Below are 19,558 nucleotides of genomic sequence, written 5' to 3' on the forward strand. Positions count from 1 at the left end.
GCAACAGGACAAACTGCATGTCGGGCCACCGGCCCATCAGACCCTCAGGTGCGTCTTGTGGAAAGCAATCTACGTGTCAGGATTAAGCCGTCTTCGCTTACTTATACCTATACGTAAAGACTGGCACGTACAACGATTCTATTAGTTTCCCAGGAACTAGTACTTCGCATGCAAGTTTGTTAAATGCATGCGCATGCAGCACACAAAAGGGTGAGATGTCTTTGTTGCTGGGAGAAACAGCTGAGGTCGTCTTCTCGCAGTTGATCCCCTTACGTCCCGTTATTAATCCTAGTAGCAAAATCATAAGCATTTGCAGCGTTCCCCATTCACGTGTGGACTGCAATTACCAATTGCATATACAATTCCAACTACCGGCTCGTACTCATTTCTAGAAACGATCGCAAAACACAGCGCCAGGTTCCACCGAGACTCGAACTCGGATCGCTGGATTCCAAGTCCAGAGTGCTAACCATTACACCATGGAACCGGATGCCTGCAGCGGTCTTAAATTCAGTAGCATCATGTAATTAAGCAGATAAGATGCGATGTTATTACATGTAGCGTCCTCAGGAAGTGTTTGCGTGGCAAATGAACCAACCAAGTAGGCTGGAAGTGGAAGGAGCACCTTCGAATGTAGCGAGAATTCTTGCCAGTATTCGTACATGAAGTGATGTCGAAGGCTCAGGTAACCAAAATCGCCGAACAGCCACTTTCGTATGGTGGATGCTTTGTGCTGGAAGCAGCCTAGCTATGAAAACAGCTATGGACACAGAGTACCTTCGAAAACTGCGTGCTGACACAGAACGCTACGTAGTGGGCGGATAGTGCGTGACACGATAACATTTGCACTTCACACGGTCGAAATTCTGTCACACAACTCAAGCAGCTGTTTCAGCATTCACATACACTGGTGTTCAGCACAGCGCATGTTGTAGGTGCCGGATTAAGAAACCTCTTTGAGAATATGGTCCAGATCGGATGCTGCAACTAGCAAGTGCGGCAAGACCTCAGTAGGTGGCGGGGTGCAGACCTGCTTCCATGTGCGGCCTGTTGGTCTAGGGGTATGATTCCTGCTTTGGGTGCAGGAGGTCCCGGGTTCAAATCCCGGACAGGCCCTACTTTTCACTTTCGCGACAACCAAGCACTACGATAAACTTGCGATTCTCTGAAAGTAAGCCATGCAACAGGACAAACTGCATGTCGGGCCACCGGCCCATCAGACCCTCAGGTGCGTCTTGTGGAAAGCAATCTACGTGTCAGGATTAAGCCGTCTTCGCTTACTTATACCTATACGTAAAGACTGGCACGTACAACGATTCTATTAGTTTCCCAGGAACTAGTACTTCGCATGCAAGTTTGTTAAATGCATGCGCATGCAGCACACAAAAGGGTGAGATGTCTTTCTTGCTGGGAGAAACAGCTGAGGTCGTCTTCTCGCAGTTGATCCCCTTACGTCCCGTTATTAATCCTAGTAGCAAAATCATAAGCATTTGCAGCGTTCCCCATTCACGTGTGGACTGCAATTACCAATTGCATATACAATTCCAACTACCGGCTCGTACTCATTTCTAGAAACGATCGCAAAACACAGCACCAGGTTCCACCGAGACTCGAACTCGGATCGCTGGATTCCAAGTCCAGAGTGCTAACCATTACACCATGGAACCGGATGCCTGCAGCGGTCTTAAATTCAGTAGCATCATGTAATTAAGCAGATAAGATGCGATGTTATTACATGTAGCGTCCTCAGGAAGTGTTTGCGTGGCAAATGAACCAACCAAGTAGGCTGGAAGTGGAAGGAGCACCTTCGAATGTAGCGAGAATTCTTGCCAGTATTCGTACATGAAGTGATGTCGAAGGCTCAGGTAACCAAAATCGCCGAACAGCCACTTTCGTATGGTGGATGCTTTGTGCTGGAAGCAGCCTAGCTATGAAAACAGCTATGGACACAGAGTACCTTCGAAAACTGTGTGCTGACACAGAACGCTACGTAGTGGGCGGATAGTGCGTGACACGATAACATTTGCACTTCACACGGTCGAAATTCTGTCACACAACTCAAGCAGCTGTTTCAGCATTCACATACACTGGTGTTCAGCACAGCGCATGTTGTAGGTGCCGGATTAAGAAACCTCTTTGAGAATATGGTCCAGATCGGATGCTGCAACTAGCAAGTGCGGCAAGACCTCAGTAGGTGGCGGGGTGCAGACCTGCTTCCACGTGCGGCCTGTTGGTCTAGGGGTATGATTCCTGCTTTGGGTGCAGGAGGTCCCGGGTTCAAATCCCGGACAGGCCCTACTTTTCACTTTCGCGACAACCAAGCACTACGATAAACTTGCGATTCTCTGAAAGTAAGCCATGCAACAGGACAAACTGCATGTCGGGCCACCGGCCCATCAGACCCTCAGGTGCGTCTTGTGGAAAGCAATCTACGTGTCAGGATTAAGCCGTCTTCGCTTACTTATACCTATACGTAAAGACTGGCACGTACAACGATTCTATTAGTTTCCCAGGAACTAGTACTTCGCATGCAAGTTTGTTAAATGCATGCGCATGCAGCACACAAAAGGGTGAGATGTCTTTCTTGCTGGGAGAGACAGCTGAGGTCGTCTTCTCGCAGTTGATCCCCTTACGTCCCGTTATTAATCCTAGTAGCAAAATCATAAGCATTTGCAGCGTTCCCCATTCACGTGTGGACTGCAATTACCAATTGCATATACAATTCCAACTACCGGCTCGTACTCATTTCTAGAAACGATCGCAAAACACAGCGCCAGGTTCCACCGAGACTCGAACTCGGATCGCTGGATTCCAAGTCCAGAGTGCTAACCATTACACCATGTTACCGGATGCCTGCAGCGGTCTTAAATTCAGTAGCATCATGTAATTAAGCAGATAAGATGCGATGTTATTACATGTAGCGTCCTCAGGAAGTGTTTGCGTGGCAAATGAACCAACCAAGTAGGCTGGAAGTGGAAGGAGCACCTTCGAATGTAGCGAGAATTCTTGCCAGTATTCGTACATGAAGTGATGTCGAAGGCTCAGGTAACCAAAATCGCCGAACAGCCACTTTCGTATGGTGGATGCTTTGTGCTGGAAGCAGCCTAGCTATGAAAACAGCTATGGACACAGAGTACCGTCGAAAACTGCGTGCTGACACAGAACGCTACGTAGTGGGCGGATAGTGCGTGACACGATAACATTTGCACTTCACACGGTCGAAATTCTGTCACACAACTCAAGCAGCTGTTTCAGCATTCACATACACTGGTGTTCAGCACAGCGCATGTTGTAGGTGCCGGATTAAGAAACCTCTTTGAGAATATGGTCCAGATCGGATGCTGCAACTAGCAAGTGCGGCAAGACCTCAGTAGGTGGCGGGGTGCAGACCTGCTTCCATGTGCGGCCTGTTGGTCTAGGGGTATTGCCGGCACGGTAGCTCAGGTGTTCGGTCAGAGGGTTACGTGCTCTCTGTAATAAATAAACTGAGTCAATCGATCAACAACGAACATAAATGGATGTCTTACGACGTCCGCCCCGAGCAGATGCAACAAACAATAGCGAACAAAATGAGATTAAAAAAAAAGGGGTATGATTCCTGCTTTGGGTGCAGTAGGTCCCGGGTTCTAATCCCGGACAGGACCTACTTTTCACTTTCGCGACAACCAAGCACTACGATAAACTTGCGATTCTCTGAAAGTAAGCCATGCAACAGGACAAACTCCATGTCGGGCCACCGGCCCATCAGACTCTCAGGTGCGTCTTGCGGAAAGCAATCTACGTGCCAGGATTAAGCCGTCTTCGCTTACTTATATCTATACGTAAAGACTGGCACGTACAACGATTCTATTAGTTTCCCAGGAACTAGTACATCGCATGCAAGTTTGTTAAATGCATGCGCATGCAGCACACAAAAGGGTGAGATGTCTTTCCTGCTGGGAGAAACACCTGAGGTCGTCTTCTCGCAGTTGATCCCCTTACGTCCCGTTATTAATCCTAGTAGCAAAATCATAAGCATTTGCAGCGTTCCCCATTCACGTGTGGACTGCAATTACCAATTGCATATACAATTCCAACTACCGGCTCGTACTCATTTCTAGAAACGATCGCAAAACACAGCGCCAGGTTCCACCGAGACTCGAACTCGGATCGCTGGATTCCAAGTCCAGAGAGCTAACCATTACACCATGGAACCGGATGCCTGCAGCGGTCTTAAATTCAGTAGCATCATGTAATTAGGCAGATAAGATGCGATGTTATTACATGTAGCGTCCTCAGGAAGTGTTTGCGTGGCAAATGAACCAACCAAGTAGGCTGGAAGTGGAAGGAGCACCTTCGAATGTAGCGAGAATTCTTGCCAGTATTCGTACATGAAGTGATGTCGAAGGCTCAGGTAACCAAAATCGCCGAACAGCCACTTTCGTATGGTGGATGCTTTGTGCTGGAAGCAGCCTAGCTATGAAAACAGCTATGGACACAGAGTACCGTCGAAAACTGCGTGCTGACACAGAACGCTACGTAGTGGGCGGATAGTGCGTGACACGATAACACTTGCACTTCACACGGTCGAAATTCTGTCACACAACTCAAGCAGCTGTTTCAGCATTCACATACACTGGTGTTCAGCACAGCGCATGTTGTAGGTGCCGGATTAAGAAACCTCTTTGAGAATATGGTCCAGATCGGATGCTGCAACTAGCAAGTGCGGCAAGACTTCAGTAGGTGGCGGGGTGCAGACCTGCTTCCATGTGCGGCCTGTTGGTCTAGGGGTATGATTCCTGCTTTGGGTGCAGGACGTCCCGGGTTCAAATCCCGGACAGGCCCTACTTTTCACTTTCGCGACAACCAAGCACTACGATAAACTTGCGATTCTCTGAAAGTAAGCCATGCAACAGGACAAACTGCATGTCGGGCCACCGGCCCATCAGACTCTCAGGTGCGTCTTGTGGAAAGCAATCTACGTGTCAGGATTAAGCCGTCTTCGCTTACTTATACCTATACGTAAAGACTGGCACGTACAACGATTCTATTAGTTTCCCAGGAACTAGTACTTCGCATGCAAGTTTGTTAAATGCATGCGCATGCAGCACACAAAAGGGTGAGATGTCTTTCTTGCTGGGAGAAACAGCTGAGGTCGTCTTCTCGCAGTTGATCCCCTTACGTCCCGTTATTAATCCTAGTAGCAAAATCATAAGCATTTGCAGCGTTCCCCATTCACGTGTGGACTGAAATTACCAATTGCATATACAATTCCAACTACCGGCTCGTACTCATTTCTAGAAACGATCGCAAAACACAGCGCCAGGTTCCACCGAGACTCGAACTCGGATCGCTGGATTCAAAGTCCAGAGTGCTAACCATTACACCATGGAACCGGATGCCTGCAGCGGTCTTAAATTCAGTAGCATCATGTAATTAAGCAGATAAGATGCGATGTTATTACATGTAGCGTCCTCAGGAAGAGTTTGCGTGGCAAATGAACCAACCATGTAGGCTGGAAGGAGCACCTTCGAATGTAGCGAGAATTCTTGCCAGTATTCGTACATGAAGTGATGTCGAAGGCTCAGGTAACCAAAATCGCCGAACAGCCACTTTCGTATGGTGGATGCTTTGTGCTGGAAGCAGCCTAGCTATGAAAACAGCTATGGACACAGAGTACCGTCGAAAACTGCGTGCTGACACAGAACGCTACGTAGTGGGCGGATAGTGCGTGACACGATAACATTTGCACTTCACACGGTCGAAATTCTGTCACACAACTCAAGCAGCTGTTTCAGCATTCACATACACTGGTGTTCAGCACAGCGCATGTTGTAGGTGCCGGATTAAGAAACCTCTTTGAGAATATGGTCCAGATCGGATGCTGCAACTAGCAAGTGCGGCAAGACCTCAGTAGGTGGCGGGGTGCAGACCTGCTTTCATGTGCGGCCTGTTGGTCTAGGGGTATGATTCCTGCTTTGGGTGCAGGAGGTCCCGGGTTCAAATCCCGGACAGGCCCTACTTTTCACTTTCGCGACAACCAAGCACTACGATCAACTTGCGATTCTCTGAAAGTAAGCCATGCAACAGGACAAACTGCATGTCGGGCCACCGGCCCATCAGACCCTCAGGTGCGTCTTGTGGAAAGCAATCTACGTGTCAGGATTAAGCCGTCTTCGCTTACTTATACCTATACGTAAAGACTGGCACGTACAACGATTCTATTAGTTTCCCAGGAACTAGTACTTCGCATGCAAGTTTGTTAAATGCATGCGCATGCAGCACACAAAAGGGTGAGATGTCTTTCTTGCTGGGAGAAACAGCTGAGGTCGTCTTCTCGCAGTTGATCCCCTTACGTCCCGTTATTAATCCTAGTAGCAAAATCATAAGCATTTGCAGCGTTCCCCATTCACGTGTGGACTGCAAATACCAAGTAGGCTGGAAGTGGAAGGAGCACCTTCGAATGTAGCGAGAATTCTTGCCAGTATTCGTACATGAAGTGATGTCGAAGGCTCAGGTAACCAAAATCGCCGAACAGCCACTTTCGTATGGTGGATGCTTTGTGCTGGAAGCAGCCTAGCTATGAAAACAGCTATGGACACAGAGTACCGTCGAAACTGCGTGCTGACACAGAACGCTACGTAGTGGGCGGATAGGCGTGACACGATGACATTTGCACTTCACACGGTCGAAATTCTGTCACACCAACTCAAGCAGCTGTTTCAGCATTCACATACACTGGTGTTCAGCACAGCGCATGTTGTAGGTGCCGGATTAAGAAACCTCTTTGAGAATATGGTCCAGATCGGATGCTGCAACTAGCAAGTGCGGCAAGACCTCAGTAGGTGGCGGGGTGCAGACCTTCTTCCATGTGCCGCCTGTTGGTCCAGTCGCGCTTGAGACACGGAGCTATTCGGACGTGCTGAGAGCGCTGTTAACCGGTGTGTTTACGAGTTGTGATATTTGTGTTTTTTCTACTTTCTGTTGGTCGTGCAGTGATTGTTTTTCCGTTAATTGTGGTGAAGTTTCTAACCTTTTTCGCTGTTATTATTTAGCGGCCTCGACCGCTTGTAAATTTGTGCTATGGCCAGGTTATTTCCCAGGAAAAGTACCCTCCGTTTCGAATTTGAAAAGTCAACCCGTCACGTACAACCGACGTCACTGGAAATTCATGATTGGATAGTGGACGTTATTGGTATCAATTCTGATCAGGTGCACACTGCGTATTACGACATGGAGCAGTATTGTTTTTTTGTCAAATTACTGAACCCTGTGTTGCTGGATAAGGTACTCATGAAGCATGGCGGGCGAGTTGAGTTCCGACATCGGGATAACTCTGTAAGTACCGTTACCGTTACTAATGCCGACGTAGAATATAAAAATGTACGTATTTTTAATCTGCCCCCAGAAGTTGAAAATTGTTATTTGAAAGATGTGTTAAGCAAGTATGGGGATGTCAAACAGATTCGAAATGAACGCTGGTCTAGCCAGCATCGCCTGCAGTGTTTCAGTGGTGTTCGGTCAGTCGATATGCATGTGAAGGTCAATATTCCTTCCCATATTATGGTTTGCGACTACAGGGTTCAAGTTACGTACTCTGGTCAAACTTTGACGTGTCACATCTGCAATGAGAGTGGCCACATGCGTCAAGATTGTCCCAAACGAGTTTTCGTCTTAAAAAATTCCTTACAGCAACGGAAACGGTTAACGCTCGCGGAGATTATTACCGATAATCAAGCGGCAGAAAGTGCTACAGCCGGTGGTGCATCTGCGTTGCATAAACCGGAAGTCGTGCGCATTGAGGAATTTCCAACCTTGCCTCGGAAAAGTGCGGACGAACCGACACTTGCGACCGGAGACACTGCTACCAACAAACGGCGTAGGACTTGTGACGGTAGTAGTTCTGAGGACGAAACCCACAGTACACCAGAATCAAAGAGACAAGACTCGCAGGAACGTAGATCTGATACTAAGTTCGTAAAAGGTCCCGTTCTCGTAGACGATTTTTCCTCTGGCATGTCACATAGTGACAATTCAGCTGCTGTCGCGGCGTCGCAGGGGACGGATGGTCGGCCCTCCGACCAACCACAGCACCAGGTTCCGGTAGACCGATCGAATTGTGAACAGCAGGTCGCTGCAGGGGTTCACCACGGCGTAGACAGTTGTGATAGTACACAGACCACACCTCTAGATGAGGATGCCGGACGGCCAACGGCGGCGGCTCGCGACACGGAAACACAACAGGAATGTTGTCATAACACGGAACGCGAACATAAACAGCAGTCGGTGTCGGAAAATGTCAACAAACCACTTCATGTGGAGTTTGATGACAAACGTGTTGATAGCGAAAGTACTTCCGCAGCTGGTTTGCCGCCGGAGGACACGCCGCGAGTGATTCCGGCCGTAGTGTCGGGCCCGTCGTCGGCCGTTGACGTTCCCCATGACCCGCCCACGCCGCCGTCTGCCGAGATGGCTCATAGTGGGCGCCGCAGGAACAGAATCCAACCAAATGTGAACGTTGTCCGAAAGAAAACTAAGAATACAGATGCCGGGGGCAAACACAACGAGCATGACTTGGCTTTACAACCGGATACGCAAATGGAATGGCATGACGATCCGACCTTTGGCGATGATTAATTTATCCCCCTTCCTGCATAGGTCTCAGTATGTCACAGGCTTATAAAATAACAACGTTAAATATTAACAAGATCCGATCTGACGTCAAGGTACGTGCTCTACAACAATATCTTTACGAGTCGGATACAGACGTCGCCCTTTTACAAGAGGTGGCCTTGCAGCACATAAACCTTACCGGTTTTGTTGCAATAATGAATTCTTCCCCGGAAACGAACGTGGGGACTGCCGTCTTAATTAGGGAAGGTATTCCAGTTGCCCACATTGAAAGATTAGAATCCGGTCGAGGACTGAGTGTCAATATTTTTGGCGTTACTGTTATTAATTTGTACGCGCCTTCCGGGAGTACTCGTAGAGCTGACAGAGCACGCTTTTATAAGGAAGATATCATTTATTTACTGCGGAACAATCCTACGCAGCTGATCATTGGAGGTGATTTTAATTGTGTATTGTCCAGAAAAGATCAGACACCAAATTTTAATTATTCACCTGATTTAAACCGTCTTGTTTATGATCTTAAACTCAAAGATACCTGGGAAGCTCGGTACCCAACTTTAGTGAGGTACACACACATCGTTGGCAATTCCTGTAGCAGGATCGACAGGATTTATGTGTCTGATAATTTAGCAACTCACTTATTAAATGTAGAAACTATTCCTACCAGCTTCTCAGACCACAGTGGCGTGGTTGCGTGTATCAACTTACAACAACAACCCACGCGCTGGTTTAAAAATCAGTGGCATCTTAATCTTTCATTATTAACCGACTCAGATCTGGAGGAGGCCGTCAGGCGTGCTTGGGACCAGTGCCTCCGCACTATTCATGCCTTCCCTAGCATTATAGCATGGTGGACCTATAAAGCGAAGCCCAAACTGCGCAGGGTTCTTATGTCCTTTGGTATTGAACGGGCTACTGGAATTCGCAGGACAATGGAATTTTATTACTCCGTCTTAAGAGATTTGTATGACAGAGCGGATGCCATGGCTACTAGAATAGGGGAAATTCAGAGAATCAAAGCTAAATTACTCAGTCTGAAACGGGAGCAGTTAGAAGGACTAAAGGTTCGATCCAAAGTTAAATCAGTACGCGCAGACGAAACGGTGGCCTTGTATCACCTTGTCAAGCACGCGAAGAATAGAAGAAGGGCTTTCATTGATGAACTTAAACTCGAAGATGGCACGACGGTCACAAATCAACGCGATATCGTCAGAGAACTTTACAGCTACTTTGTCAGGACTTATACTTCAAACGCTCCCCATGCAGACAGCGCTTCTCAACTCCTTGAAGTTCTTTCTTCGAGGATAACTGCAGACGAAAGTGACAGTCTTTCTTCGGTTTTCAGTCACGAAGACGTTTTCGACATCATCAGCAGTTCCCCTACTAACAAGTCCCCTGGGCCTGACGGCCTTCCCATTGAATTTTATAAAAAGTTCTGGCACATACTAGGAGAGAAGATCACAGACATGGTGAACGAGGTCTTGCAGGGGCAGTCTGTTCCAGGAGAGTTTAAGGAATGTAAAATTGTTCTCCTCCCTAAGACCAGAGGTGGAAAATCTGTAACAAATCTTCGGCCGATATCACTACTGAATTCCGATTACAAGATTGTAGCTCGTGCAGTTAAGATGAGGTTTCTGCCGCTCACTTCCAACCTACTTTGCAAACAGCAGACATGTGCTTTTCGGCGGACTATACTGCAAACGGTCGCCTTTTATAGGGATATTATTGCGTTAGCTGACGCCAGCAACGTAAGATGTGGTCTGCTCTTTCTCGATTTTTTTAAGGCATTTGATCTTGTCAATCACACGTACCTATTAGAGACACTGCGGCGCTTGGGCTTTTTACCGTCCGCGATCGCAATGATAAAGAATGTGGCCATCGGAATCACTGCAAAAATTTCCGTAAATTCGCAACTCACGAAACGGCTCCTAATCGACAGAGGAGTCCCTCAGGGCAGCCCCTTGTCGATGTTGCTGTTCGTCATTTCGCTCGAGCCGCTCCTCACGCACCTGCAGGCGAAGCTTAGTGGTTTAACGATCTCAGGAGTGAAGTCCGTAACAGGAGCCTATGCGGATGATGTTGGGATTGTTATCAGAGATCAGTCTGACGTCACTGAGCTTGAAGCTGTCCTCAAGACCTACTGTCAGGCGTCTGGAGCACACATAAATGAACAGAAAAGCAAGTTTTTAAATCTGCGAGGCCTTGATCGTCTTCAAATTTCATGTGCCACACACGTCAGTGAACTTAAAGCTCTAGGGATAGTGTTGAAGGCGTCAACATTAAACATGACGGCAGCGAACTGGAGGGATGTGGCTCAAAAAATCAACGGTGCGGTAATTGATAACTACCACAGAAGTCTGAACCAATTTGACAGAATTACGTTGATTAATACGTGTGTTTTATCTAAGGCCTTCTACACGGCGCAGGTTCTTCCTCTTCCTGCAGGAGTGGCTCAACATATCACGTCAACGGTTACGTAATTTCTATGGAAAGGCGAGATCTTTCGTGTATCTGCACGAACAGCAGCGCTACACCCTACGCATGGAGGGATGGGATTGGTTGACATACGGAGCAAAGCACTGGCTCTGTACGTGTCCCGTACGGCGGAAATCATACAGAAGGAACCTCATGGTCTTACGGCACAGTTATTTCATGCTGTCCGGCCACACAGTCTTGAACCTCCGCTGAATGTTCAACCTATTTGTTACCGGCTTAAGCATATCAGAGAGTATTATCTCGAGTATAGCTACCTTAGTCACCAGTTACGGCAAACTCAGTCTTTAACGGCAAAAGCCATTTTGGCGGAAAGGAGGGAACACGAAAGCCAGAATCCGATTGTTAACAAATATAGTGGAGTAAAATGGGATACAGTATGGCGAAACGTTGGTTCCACTGTTTTGAGCTCGGATGCTCGTACTGCGTGGTATAAAGCAGTCAATAATATAATAAGTACCAATGAGCGACTCCACCGGATAGGACTGAGTGCTACCGACCTCTGTCTTCACTGCGACCTCCTAGATACCGTGCTGCACAGGTGCACCTGTGGGGAACGTCTCCACAACTGGAACTGGATTCAGCAACAAGTCGCACTTATCACTCGCAGTGTTCCCGGCAATGTCCAGGCGATGATGATCTATCGACCTGATTTTAAGTTTTACCCACAGACGAAAAATAACGCTGTGAGCTGGTTACTGGGTAATTATTCTAGTTATATCTTTAACAAACTTGGCGATGATGATCCTGTCCAATTCAAAATGCATATGGCAATCGAATTTCACAAAACACTTCAATACAAGAATCATGGCAAGAACTTTGGAAATATGCTTAAAATTGTGTTCGAGAAAATGGGAATAGGGTAGTGTACCGGGTATGTGGGGGTGAATTGGGACACGGAGCACCTGTAGTGCCGCGAAGAGGCCCCACTGCTTCTGCGCCGTGTCCTGACTTCAGCCACTGCGCCTCGGTACCTCCCTCCAACGGTGAACATGGATCAGCGGAATAAACTTGGATCCGAGATGAGACACAAAAATGTTTTTTCTTTCTTCTTGAAAAAATTGTTCACGGTGCTCCCCAAAGGAGGGGATTTGTTTATTTTTTCTTTTTTTAAAAAAAAAAAGAAAAAAAAATACAAAAAAAATTTCAAAAAAGTAAACATAAAGAAAAATTAACAAACACTTTAAAAACAATTGCAAACATCAAACATAGAACAAGTATAGGACAATTATCAACAAATAATGGGAAAATATTTAATAGAGCTGTGGAACAAAGTTGCATAAGAAAAAGTACAAAAAAAAAAAAGGGGTATGATTCCTGCTTTGGGTGCAGGAGGTCCCGGGTTCAAATCCCGGACAGGCCCTACTTTTCACTTTCGCGACAACCAAGCACTACGATAAACTTGCGATTCTCTGAAAGTAAGCCATGCAACAGGACAAACTGCATGTCGTGCCACCGGCCCATCAGACCCTCAGGTGCGTCTTGTGGAAAGCAATCTACCTGTCAGGATTAAGCCGTCTTCGCTTACTTATACCTATACGTAAAGACTGGCACGTACAACGATTCTATTAGTTTCCCAGGAACTAGTACTTCGCATGCAAGTGTGTTAAATGCATGCGCATGCAGCACACAAAAGGGTGAGATGTCTTTCTTGCTGGGAGAAACAGCTGAGGTCGTCTTCTCGCAGTTGATCCCCTTACGTCCCGTTATTAATCCTATTAGCAAAATCATAAGCATTTGCAGCGTTCCCCATTCACGTGTGGACTGCAATTACCAATTGCATATACAACTCCAACTACCGGCTCGTACTCATTTCTAGAAACGATCGCAAAACACAGCGCCAGGTTCCACCGAGACTCGAACTCGGATCGCTGGATTCAAAGTCCAGAGTGCTAACCATTACACCATGGAACCGGATGCCTGCAGCGGTCTTAAATTCAGTAGCATCATGTAATTAAGCAGATAAGATGCGATGTTATTACATGTAGCGTCCTCAGGAAGTGTTTGCGTGGCAAATGAACCAACCAAGTAGGCTGGAAGTGGAAGGAGCACCTTCGAATGTAGCGAGAATTCTTGCCAGTATTCGTACATGAAGTGATGTCGAAGGCTCAGGTAACCAAAATCGCCGAACAGCCACTTTCGTATGGTGGATGCTTTGTGCTGGAAGCAGCCTAGCTATGAAAACAGCTATGGACACAGAGTACCGTCGAAAACTGCGTGCTGACACAGAACGCTACGTAGTGGGCGGATAGTGCGTGACACGATAACATTTGCACTTCACACGGTCGAAATTCTGTCACACAACTCAAGCAGCTGTTTCAGCATTCACATACACTGGTGTTCAGCACAGCGCATGTTGTAGGTGCCGGATTAAGAAACCTCTTTCAGAATATGGTCCAGATCGGATGATGCAACTAGCAAGTGCGGCAAGACCTCAGTAGGTGGCGGGGTGCAGACCTGCTTCCATGTGCGGCCTGTTGGTCTAGGGGTATGATTCCTGCTTTGGGTGCAGGAGGTACCGGGTTCAAATCCCGGACAGGCCCTACTTTTCACTTTCGTGACAACCAAGCACTACGATAAACTTGAGATTCTCTGAAAGTAAGCCATGCAACAGGACAAACTGCATGTCGTGCCACCGGCCCATCAGACCCTCAGGTGCGTCTTGTGGAAAGCAATCTACCTGTCAGGATTAAGCCGTCTTCGCTTACTTATACCTATACGTAAAGACTGGCACGTACAACGATTCTATTAGTTTCCCAGGAACTAGTACTTCGCATGCAAGTTTGTTAAATGCATGCGCATGCAGCACACAAAAGGGTGAGATGTCTTTCTTGCTGGGAGAAACAGCTGAGGTCGTCTTCTCGCAGTTGATCCCCTTACGTCCCGTTATTAATCCTAGTAGCAAAATCATAAGCATTTGCAGCGTTCCCCATTCACGTGTGGACTGCAATTACCAATTGCATATACAACTCCAACTACCGGCTCGTACTCATTTCTAGAAACGATCGCAAAACACAGCGCCAGGTTCCACCGAGACTCGAACTCGGATCGCTGGATTCAAACTCCAGAGTGCTAACCATTACACCATGGAACCGGATGCCTGCAGCGGTCTTAAATTCAGTAGCATCATGTAATTAGGCAGATAAGATGCGATGTTATTACATGTAGCGTCCTCAGGAAGTGTTTGCGTGGCAAATGAACCAACCAAGTAGGCTGGAAGTGGAAGGAGCACCTTCGAATGTAGCGAGAATTCTTGCCAGTATTCGTACATGAAGTGATGTCGAAGGCTCAGGTAACCAAAATCGCCGAACAGCCACTTTCGTATGGTGGATGCTTTGTGCTGGAAGCAGCCTAGCTATGAAAACAGCTATGGACACAGAGTACCGTCGAAAACTGCGTGCTGACACAGAACGCTACGTAGTGGGCGGATAGTGCGTGACACGATAACATTTGCACTTCACACGGTCGAAATTCTGTCACACAACTCAAGCAGCTGTTTCAGCATTCACATACACTGGTGTTCAGCACAGCGCATGTTGTAGGTGCCGGATTAAGAAACCTCTTTGAGAATATGGTCCAGATCGGATGCTGCAACTAGCAAGTGCGGCAAGACCTCAGTAGGTGGCGGGGTGCAGACCTGCTTCCATGTGCGGCCTGTTGGTCTAGGGGTATGATTCCTGCTTTGGGTGCAGGAGGTCCCGGATTCAAATCCCGGACAGGCTCTACTTTTCACTTTCGCGACAACCAAGCACTACGATAAACTTGCGATTCTCTGAAAGTAAGCCATGCAACAGGACAAACTGCATGTCGTGCCACCGGCCCATCAGACCCTCAGGTGCGTCTTGTGGAAAGCAATCTACCTGTCAGGATTAAGCCGTCTTCGCTTACTTATACCTATACGTAAAGACTGGCACGTACAACGATTCTATTAGTTTCCCAGGAACTAGTACTTCGCATGCAAGTTTGTTAAATGCATGCGCATGCAGCACACAAAAGGGTGAGATGTCTTTCTTGCTGGGAGAAACAGCTGAGGTCGTCTTCTCGCAGTTGATCCCCTTACGTCCCGTTATTAATCCTATTAGCAAAATCATAAGCATTTGCAGCGTTCCCCATTCACGTGTGGACTGCAATTACCAATTGCATATACAACTCCAACTACCGGCTCGTACTCATTTCTAGAAACGATCGCAAAACACAGCGCCAGGTTCCACCGAGACTCGAACTCGGATCGCTGGATTCAAAGTCCAGAGTGCTAACCATTACACCATGGAACCGGATGCCTGCAGCGGTCTTAAATTCAGTAGCATCATGTAATTAAGCAGATAAGATGCGATGTTATTACATGTAGCGTCCTCAGGAAGTGTTTGCGTGGCAAATGAACCAACCAAGTAGGCTGGAAGTGGAAGGAGCACCTTCGAATGTAGCGAGAATTCTTGCCAGTATTCGTACATGAAGTGATGTCGAAGGCTCAGGTAACCAAAATCCCCGAACAGCCACTTTCGTATGGTGGATGCTTTGTGCTGGAAGCAGCCTAGCTATGAAAACAGCTATGGACACAGAGTACCGTCGAAAACTGCGTGCTGACACAGAACGCTACGTAGTGGGCGGATAGTGCGTGACACGATAACATTTGCACTTCACACGGTCGAAATTCTGTCACACAACTCAAGCAGCTGTTTCAGCATTCACATACACTGGTGTTCAGCACAGCGCATGTTGTAGGTGCCGGATTAAGAAACCTATTTGAGAATATGGTCCAGATCGGATGCTGCAACTAGCAAGTGCGGCAAGACCTCAGTAGGTGGCGGGGTGCAGACCTGCTTCCATGTGCGGCCTGTTGGTCTAGGGGTATGATTCCTGCTTTGGGTGCAGGAGGTCCCGGGTTCAAATCCCGGACAGGCCCTACTTTTCACTTTCGCGACAACCAAGCACTACGATAAACTTGCGATTCTCTGAAAGTAAGCCATGCAACAGGACAAACTGCATGTCGGGCCACCGGCCCATCAGACTCTCAGGTGCGTCTTGCGGAAAGCAATCTACGTGCCAGGATTAAGCCGTCTTCGCTTACTTATATCTATACGTAAAGACTGGCACGTACAACGATTCTATTAGTTTCCCAGGAACTAGTACATCGCATGCAAGTTTGTTAAATGCATGCGCATGCAGCACACAAAAGGGAGAGATGTCTTTCCTGCTGGGAGAAACAGCTGAGGTCGTCTTCTCGCAGTTGATCCCCTTACGTCCCGTTATTAATCCTAGTAGCAAAATCATAAGCATTTGCAGCGTTCCCCATTCACGTGTGGACTGCAATTACCAATTGCATATACAACTCCAACTACCGGCTCGTACTCATTTCTAGAAACGATCGCAAAACACAGCGCCAGGTTCCACCGAGACTCGAACTCGGATCGCTGGATTCAAAGTCCAGAGTGCTAACCATTACACCATGGAACCGGATGCCTGCAGCGGTCTTAAATTCAGTAGCATCATGTAATTAAGCAGATAAGATGCGATGTTATTACATGTAGCGTCCTCAGGAAGTGTTTGCGTGGCAAATGAACCAACCAAGTAGGCTGGAAGTGGAAGGAGCACCTTCGAATGTAGCGAGAATTCTTGCCAGTATTCGTACATGAAGTGATGTCGAAGGCTCAGGTAACCAAAATCGCCGAACAGCCACTTTCGTATGGTGGATGCTTTGTGCTGGAAGCAGCCTAGCTATGAAAACAGCTATGGACACAGAGTACCGTCGAAAACTGCGTGCTGACACAGAACGCTACGTAGTGGGCGGATAGTGCGTGACACGATAACATTTGCACTTCACACGGTCGAAATTCTGTCACACAACTCAAGCAGCTGTTTCAGCATTCACATACACTGGTGTTCAGCACAGCGCATGTTGTAGGTGCCGGATTAAGAAACCTCTTTGAGAATATGGTCCAGATCGGATGCTGCAACTAGCAAGTGCGGCAAGACCTCAGTAGGTGGCGGGGTGCAGACCTGCTTTCATGTGCGGCCTGTTGGTCTAGGGGTATGATTCCTGCTTTGGGTGCAGGAGGTCCCGGGTTCAAATCCCGGACAGGCCCTACTTTTCACTTTCGCGACAACCAAGCACTACGATCAACTTGCGATTCTCTGAAAGTAAGCCATGCAACAGGACAAACTGCATGTCGGGCCACCGGCCCATCAGACTCTCAGGTGCGTCTTGCGGAAAGCAATCTACGTGCCAGGATTAAGCCGTCTTCGCTTACTTATATCTATACGTAAAGACTGGCACGTACAACGATTCTATTAGTTTCCCAGGAACTAGTACATCGCATGCAAGTTTGTTAAATGCATGCGCATGCAGCACACAAAAGGGAGAGATGTCTTTCCTGCTGGGAGAAACAGCTGAGGTCGTCTTCTCGCAGTTGATCCCCTTACGTCCCGTTATTAATCCTAGTAGCAAAATCATAAGCATTTGCAGCGTTCCCCATTCACGTGTGGACTGCAATTACCAATTGCATATACAACTCCAACTACCGGCTCGTACTCATTTCTAGAAACGATCGCAAAACACAGCGCCAGGTTCCACCGAGACTCGAACTCGGATCGCTGGATTCAAAGTCCAGAGTGCTAACCATTACACCATGGAACCGGATGCCTGCAGCGGTCTTAAATTCAGTAGCATCATGTAATTAAGCAGATAAGATGCGATGTTATTACATGTAGCGTCCTCAGGAAGTGTTTGCGTGGCAAATGAACCAACCAAGTAGGCTGGAAGTGGAAGGAGCACCTTCGAATGTAGCGAGAATTCTTGCCAGTATTCGTACATGAAGTGATGTCGAAGGCTCAGGTAACCAAAATCGCCGAACAGCCACTTTCGTATGGTGGATGCTTTGTGCTGGAAGCAGCCTAGCTATGAAAACAGCTATGGACACAGAGTACCGTCGAAAACTGCGTGCTGACACAGAACGCTACGTAGTGGGCGGATAGTGCGTGACACGATAACATTTGCACTTCACACGGTCGAAATTCTGTCACACAACTCAAGCAGCTGTTTCAGCATTCACATACACTGGTGTTCAGCACAGCGCATGTTGTAGGTGCCGGATTAAGAAACCTCTTTGAGAATATGGTCCAGATCGGATGCTGCAACTAGCAAGTGCGGCAAGACCTCAGTAGGTGGCGGGGTGCAGACCTGCTTCCATGTGCGGCCTGTTGGTCTAGGGGTATGATTCCTGCTTTGGGTGCAGGAGGTCCCGGATTCAAATCCCGGACAGGCTCTACTTTTCACTTTCGCGACAACCAAGCACTACGATAAACTTGCGATTCTCTGAAAGTAAGCCATGCAACAGGACAAACTGCATGTCGTGCCACCGGCCCATCAGACCCTCAGGTGCGTCTTGTGGAAAGCAATCTACCTGTCAGGATTAAGCCGTCTTCGCTTACTTATACCTATACGTAAAGACTGGCACGTACAACGATTCTATTAGTTTCCCAGGAACTAGTACTTCGCATGCAAGTTTGTTAAATGCATGCGCATGCAGCACACAAAAGGGTGAGATGTCTTTCTTGCTGGGAGAAACAGCTGAGGTCGTCTTCTCGCAGTTGATCCCCTTACGTCCCGTTATTAATCCTATTAGCAAAATCATAAGCATTTGCAGCGTTCCCCATTCACGTGTGGACTGCAATTACCAATTGCATATACAACTCCAACTACCGGCTCGTACTCATTTCTAGAAACGATCGCAAAACACAGCGCCAGGTTCCACCGAGACTCGAACTCGGATCGCTGGATTCAAAGTCCAGAGTGCTAACCATTACACCATGGAACCGGATGCCTGCAGCGGTCTTAAATTCAGTAGCATCATGTAATTAAGCAGATAAGATGCGATGTTATTACATGTAGCGTCCTCAGGAAGTGTTTGCGTGGCAAATGAACCAACCAAGTAGGCTGGAAGTGGAAGGAGCACCTTCGAATGTAGCGAGAATTCTTGCCAGTATTCGTACATGAAGTGATGTCGAAGGCTCAGGTAACCAAAATCCCCGAACAGCCACTTTCGTATGGTGGATGCTTTGTGCTGGAAGCAGCCTAGCTATGAAAACAGCTATGGACACAGAGTACCGTCGAAAACTGCGTGCTGACACAGAACGCTACGTAGTGGGCGGATAGTGCGTGACACGATAACATTTGCACTTCACACGGTCGAAATTCTGTCACACAACTCAAGCAGCTGTTTCAGCATTCACATACACTGGTGTTCAGCACAGCGCATGTTGTAGGTGCCGGATTAAGAAACCTCTTTGAGAATATGGTCCAGATCGGATGCTGCAACTAGCAAGTGCGGCAAGACCTCAGTAGGTGGCGGGGTGCAGACCTGCTTCCATGTGCGGCCTGTTGGTCTAGGGGTATGATTCCTGCTTTGGGTGCAGGAGGTCCCGGGTTCAAATCCCGGACAGGCCCTACTTTTCACTT

The 19,558-nt window shown here is 47.7% G+C and overlaps 21 non-coding genes across 21 annotated transcripts; 10 read left to right on the forward strand and 11 right to left on the reverse strand.

The window, feature by feature from the left end:
- Positions 1-415: 415 nt before the first annotated feature.
- On the reverse strand, positions 416-487 carry Trnap-ugg (transfer RNA proline (anticodon UGG)). The gene has a single exon. It is a non-coding gene; the product is annotated as a tRNA-Pro (tRNA).
- Positions 488-1,044: 557 nt separating this feature from the next.
- On the forward strand, positions 1,045-1,116 carry Trnap-ugg (transfer RNA proline (anticodon UGG)). The gene has a single exon. It is a non-coding gene; the product is annotated as a tRNA-Pro (tRNA).
- A 479-nt stretch (positions 1,117-1,595) lies between these two features.
- On the reverse strand, positions 1,596-1,667 carry Trnap-ugg (transfer RNA proline (anticodon UGG)). The gene has a single exon. It is a non-coding gene; the product is annotated as a tRNA-Pro (tRNA).
- A 557-nt stretch (positions 1,668-2,224) lies between these two features.
- Trnap-ugg (transfer RNA proline (anticodon UGG)) lies at positions 2,225-2,296 on the forward strand. Its single transcript has one exon. It is a non-coding gene; the product is annotated as a tRNA-Pro (tRNA).
- A 479-nt stretch (positions 2,297-2,775) lies between these two features.
- Positions 2,776-2,847, reverse strand: Trnap-ugg (transfer RNA proline (anticodon UGG)). The gene has a single exon. It is a non-coding gene; the product is annotated as a tRNA-Pro (tRNA).
- Positions 2,848-4,123: 1,276 nt separating this feature from the next.
- Positions 4,124-4,195, reverse strand: Trnap-ugg (transfer RNA proline (anticodon UGG)). The gene has a single exon. It is a non-coding gene; the product is annotated as a tRNA-Pro (tRNA).
- Positions 4,196-4,752: 557 nt separating this feature from the next.
- Trnap-ugg (transfer RNA proline (anticodon UGG)) lies at positions 4,753-4,824 on the forward strand. The gene has a single exon. It is a non-coding gene; the product is annotated as a tRNA-Pro (tRNA).
- Positions 4,825-5,303: 479 nt separating this feature from the next.
- Trnaq-uug (transfer RNA glutamine (anticodon UUG)) lies at positions 5,304-5,375 on the reverse strand. The gene has a single exon. It is a non-coding gene; the product is annotated as a tRNA-Gln (tRNA).
- Positions 5,376-5,926: 551 nt separating this feature from the next.
- On the forward strand, positions 5,927-5,998 carry Trnap-ugg (transfer RNA proline (anticodon UGG)). The gene has a single exon. It is a non-coding gene; the product is annotated as a tRNA-Pro (tRNA).
- Positions 5,999-12,945: 6,947 nt separating this feature from the next.
- Positions 12,946-13,017, reverse strand: Trnaq-uug (transfer RNA glutamine (anticodon UUG)). The gene has a single exon. It is a non-coding gene; the product is annotated as a tRNA-Gln (tRNA).
- A 557-nt stretch (positions 13,018-13,574) lies between these two features.
- Trnap-ugg (transfer RNA proline (anticodon UGG)) lies at positions 13,575-13,646 on the forward strand. Its single transcript has one exon. It is a non-coding gene; the product is annotated as a tRNA-Pro (tRNA).
- A 479-nt stretch (positions 13,647-14,125) lies between these two features.
- Positions 14,126-14,197, reverse strand: Trnaq-uug (transfer RNA glutamine (anticodon UUG)). Its single transcript has one exon. It is a non-coding gene; the product is annotated as a tRNA-Gln (tRNA).
- Positions 14,198-14,754: 557 nt separating this feature from the next.
- Positions 14,755-14,826, forward strand: Trnap-ugg (transfer RNA proline (anticodon UGG)). Its single transcript has one exon. It is a non-coding gene; the product is annotated as a tRNA-Pro (tRNA).
- Positions 14,827-15,305: 479 nt separating this feature from the next.
- Positions 15,306-15,377, reverse strand: Trnaq-uug (transfer RNA glutamine (anticodon UUG)). The gene has a single exon. It is a non-coding gene; the product is annotated as a tRNA-Gln (tRNA).
- A 557-nt stretch (positions 15,378-15,934) lies between these two features.
- Trnap-ugg (transfer RNA proline (anticodon UGG)) lies at positions 15,935-16,006 on the forward strand. The gene has a single exon. It is a non-coding gene; the product is annotated as a tRNA-Pro (tRNA).
- Positions 16,007-16,485: 479 nt separating this feature from the next.
- Positions 16,486-16,557, reverse strand: Trnaq-uug (transfer RNA glutamine (anticodon UUG)). Its single transcript has one exon. It is a non-coding gene; the product is annotated as a tRNA-Gln (tRNA).
- Positions 16,558-17,114: 557 nt separating this feature from the next.
- Trnap-ugg (transfer RNA proline (anticodon UGG)) lies at positions 17,115-17,186 on the forward strand. The gene has a single exon. It is a non-coding gene; the product is annotated as a tRNA-Pro (tRNA).
- Positions 17,187-17,665: 479 nt separating this feature from the next.
- On the reverse strand, positions 17,666-17,737 carry Trnaq-uug (transfer RNA glutamine (anticodon UUG)). The gene has a single exon. It is a non-coding gene; the product is annotated as a tRNA-Gln (tRNA).
- A 557-nt stretch (positions 17,738-18,294) lies between these two features.
- Trnap-ugg (transfer RNA proline (anticodon UGG)) lies at positions 18,295-18,366 on the forward strand. Its single transcript has one exon. It is a non-coding gene; the product is annotated as a tRNA-Pro (tRNA).
- A 479-nt stretch (positions 18,367-18,845) lies between these two features.
- On the reverse strand, positions 18,846-18,917 carry Trnaq-uug (transfer RNA glutamine (anticodon UUG)). Its single transcript has one exon. It is a non-coding gene; the product is annotated as a tRNA-Gln (tRNA).
- Positions 18,918-19,474: 557 nt separating this feature from the next.
- Positions 19,475-19,546, forward strand: Trnap-ugg (transfer RNA proline (anticodon UGG)). The gene has a single exon. It is a non-coding gene; the product is annotated as a tRNA-Pro (tRNA).
- Positions 19,547-19,558: the final 12 nt, after the last annotated feature.

This window comes from Schistocerca nitens, chromosome 2 (genome assembly GCF_023898315.1).
Source record: "Schistocerca nitens isolate TAMUIC-IGC-003100 chromosome 2, iqSchNite1.1, whole genome shotgun sequence".
Lineage (NCBI taxonomy): Eukaryota > Metazoa > Arthropoda > Insecta > Orthoptera > Acrididae > Schistocerca > Schistocerca nitens.